We start from the raw sequence: 4,176 nt of genomic DNA, 5'->3' as shown, positions 1-4,176 counted from the left end.
TAACTGTGTGATCTTTGATTTCACTGTGCAGTTAAACCAGAGTTACTGGAAGCTTCATAGATAGGTGAGAAGCGTGCTTTTCCAAAACTCGCTTCGGAAGTGCAAAACCCCTCACTTTCAAAACTTGATAGGAATCTTGATTCTTCCACACTTCCTACATGTTTTCTCCCTACTTCCCTACATGATTCATATACGCTTCTCTCACTTTTTTTTTATGTTTTTCATGTGCTTCCTTTCACACTTCTCACTCACCTCTCATGTATTTTCTTTAAATTGGTGACCATCATTTTTAGTTTTTGAGAAAAATGTAATTCTCACACTACAACAACAACAAACAACAACAACTACGCCTTCATCCCAAAACAATTGGGGTCAGCGATATGAACCAAAAAAGAAATTCATTTTGGGTCTTCCACATGAATCCTTTTCCTCCAATCATTTCTATCCAACGCCATGTCCTCGGTGAGGTTCAAAGCATTCATATCCTTTCCTATCATCTCCATCCAAGTCTTCTTAGGCCTACCCCGACCTCTTTTAACTAATATATTTTCCCATTTCTCCAACCTTCTAATTGGAGCATCATTAGGCCTTCGCCGAATATGTCCAAACCACCGTAAACGATTCTCTCGCATCTTATTTTCAATGGGTGCAACACCTACCTTCTTACGTATCTCTTCGTTCCGAATCTTATCTTTTATTGTATTTCCACACATCCATCTAAGCATCCGCATCTTAGCTACACTCATTTTTTGAATATGATGTCTCTTGGCAGCCCAACATTCCGTACCATATAGTAAAGCGGGTCTAATAGTCGTCCTATAAAACTTTCCCTTCAACCGCAATGGCATTCTACGATCGCACAGCACTCCAGTAGCACTTTTCCATTTCATCCACCCAACCTTTATCCTATGATTTACATCTCCATCAATTTCTCCATACTTTTGAATGATGGATCCCAAATATTTGAAATAATCATTCACCGGTATATCTTGCTCACCAAGCTTCACTACACTCTCATCACTATTTCGTTGCTTACCAAACCGACATTCCATATATTCAGTCTTACTCTTACTCAACTTAAAACCTCTAGCTTCCAATGTCTGTCTCCATAATTCTAACTTAGCATTAACCCTAGCTCTAGACTCATCAATCAAAACAATATCATCAGCAAACAACATACACCACGATACATTTTCTTGAATTGATCTCGTAAGCTCATCCATCACTATCGCAAATAGGAAAGGGCTTAAAGCAGATCCTTGATGTAACCCAACCGTTATCGGAAAATTGGTTGTCACCCCTCCACAAGTGCGGACATTGGTTACTACTCCTTCATACATATCTTTAATTATACTAATGTACTTGAGAGAAACACCTTTCTTCATCATTGTCCACCAGAGAACGTCCCTAGGTACTCTATCGTATGCCTTCTCTAAATCAATAAAAACCATATGCAAATCTTTGTTCCTCTCTCTATATCTTTCAATAAGTTATCTAAGAAGATGTATAGCTTCCATAGTTGATCTTCCAGGCATAAAACCAAATTGATTCTCCGATATCATGACAACCTTCCTCAACCTAGACTCAATCACCCTCTCCCAAAGTTTCATAGTATGACTCATGAGTTTTATACCACGATAGTTTGTGCAATCTTGTATATCACCCTTATTCTTATATAAAGGCACCAAAGTACTCTTCCTCCACTCATTAGGCATCTTATTTGTTCGCCAAATCAAGTTAAAAAGATTTGTCAACCATTCTAAACCTTTCTCTCCCAAGCATTTCCAAGCCTCGATAGGTATACCATCTGGGCCAACTGCTCTTCTTGATTTCATTTTCTTCAAAGCCTCTGCAATTTCTTTCTTTTGAATCTTGCGCATGAAGTCACGATTTATCTCATGAAAAGGAATGGAGAAGTCTCCAAGATCTTGAGCATGACTATCATTAAATAGCTTATCAAAATAATCTTTCCATCTCTCCTTAATCTCCTCATCTTTGACTAAAACCCTTTGCATTTCATCTTTGATACATCTAACCATACCCAAATCCTTCGATTTCCTATCTCTCATCTTTGCAAGCCTATAAATATCCTTCTCGCCTTCTTTGGTATCCAACTTATCATAAACCTCCTTATATACCTTAGCCCTCGTGTTTCGAACAACTTTTTTAGCTTCCTTCTTTGCTATCATATACTTCTCCAAATTCTCATTATCACGACTCTTACTTAGATTTCTATAACACTCTTTTAACCTTAATAGCTAATTTGACATCCTCGTTCCACCATGATGTATCCTTACCTAGTGGTGCACCGCCTTTAGACTCACCCAATACCTCCTTAGCTACTTTTCTCATACCACCCGCTATCTTATTCCACATTGATTCTGAATCCTCCTCGAGACACCAATCAACTTCCTTAACTACCTGCTCTACAAACATTCCTTGTTTAGCTCCTTTCAGTGCCCACCACTTAATTCTAGGATCTATCCTATGTCTATCCCTTTTGCGGCATTGTCTAATTCTAAGATCTAAAATTAAGACTCTATATTGTGTAGCTACACTTTCTCCTGGTATAACCTTACAATCGATGCAACAACCCCTATCTCTCTTTCTAAGTAGGAAAAAATCTATCTGACTCGTATTAACCCCACTTTTAAATGTTACTAGGTGAGACTCCCTCTTCCTAAACCAAGTGTTTGCTAAGATCATATCATAGGACAAACAAAAATCTAAAATCCTTTCTCCACTTTCATTTCTTTCTCCTATACCATAGCCTCCATGGATATTCTCAAATCCATCCCTACTAATGCCTACATGTCCATTAAGGTCACCGCCGATGAAAAGCTTTTCTCCATAAGATGTCTCTTGTACTACTCCATCTAAATCTTCCCAAAATTGATGCTTAATGGACTCATCTAAACCTACTTGAGGTGCATAAACACTAATAATATTAATAATATCCGTACCTAATACTAATTTAATAAGTAAAATTCTATCACCCTTCCTACGGACCTCAACTACATTATCTATAAACTGACGACTCATAACAATCCCTACTCCATTCCTATTCCTATTTATTCCTGTATACCAAATCCTATATCCCCAAGGTTCTATCACTTTAGCTTTCTCACCTACCCATTTGGTCTCTTGAAGACATAAAATATCAATCTTTCTCCTACACATAACATCTACTAACTCTACCAACTTACCAGTTAAAGACCCTATGTTCCAAGTGGCTAACCTAATTTTATGGTCTTGGACTAACTTCTTTACCCCCACCCGTCCAACAAAGTGAGGGAACCCTTGCCTATTTGACACCACACCCGGGCGCCGGTGTGACGCGTCGCTTCTGGGCGACGACCTAGCAACCCTTGCACATTTATCACTGCCTCCGGGCCTAGAGAGTACAGCGCGTCGCTCAGTAGGGAACGCCCCAACGAAATTCTCATATTGGTTCATTTTCATAGGATATGACAAAGTTTTTATGCTGGCTGTCACAGGCCTACCGCAACCCTCCTCCTTTATCCGGGCTTGGGACCGGCAGTGTATAACTACACAGGTGGAGTTTAATTCTCACACTACAAAATGACAAAATTTAAGAATAATAAAATTTTTATTTTTTTCTCTCCTTTGATTTGTCAATTTCACGATCATAAAAATTCTAGCCTAGCCTCCCATTTGACACTAAGAAGCCAATACTCTGATTTTCTTGCTTGCCACAAACTTGGCTCTGTGGTAGAACGAGTCAGAAAGGCTTAATCCTCCTCCACAAGGAAACCTCTCTCCTGGTTTAATTGCTTACCTGTATGACCCTTGAGGCGACGAGACCTAGAGGGTATTTGCATGCCAAGACGCAGACCACCCCAACGCCTGCATCCTGGGATGCCAGAAACTGATGAGTCAGAGCCCATGCCCAGATCCAAGGCATTCAAACAACATATATCAGAACCTTCCTTTTTGAGGACCTGAGATTACGTATTTGAAGGGAAATATACAGATCTTTGGCCTGACTGCCGGGAGAGGGGGGTAAGGCCTCTGGCAAAAGATTCTTGGTTCTCAAATCTGATCCCTTGGATTTGGGAACCTGAGCATTCAAAACAGCCTTATTACCTTAGTATTGTTGCGTGGAGCACATGCTGGATTCACATTTAAGTTGGCAACTTCAAGTTGGGGACCGTA

The sequence above is a fragment of the Nuphar pumila genome, chromosome 13, assembly GCF_984573655.1.
Source record: "Nuphar pumila chromosome 13, dmNupPumi1.hap1.1, whole genome shotgun sequence".
Lineage (NCBI taxonomy): Eukaryota > Viridiplantae > Streptophyta > Magnoliopsida > Nymphaeales > Nymphaeaceae > Nuphar > Nuphar pumila.
This window is presented reverse-complemented; position numbering follows the sequence as displayed.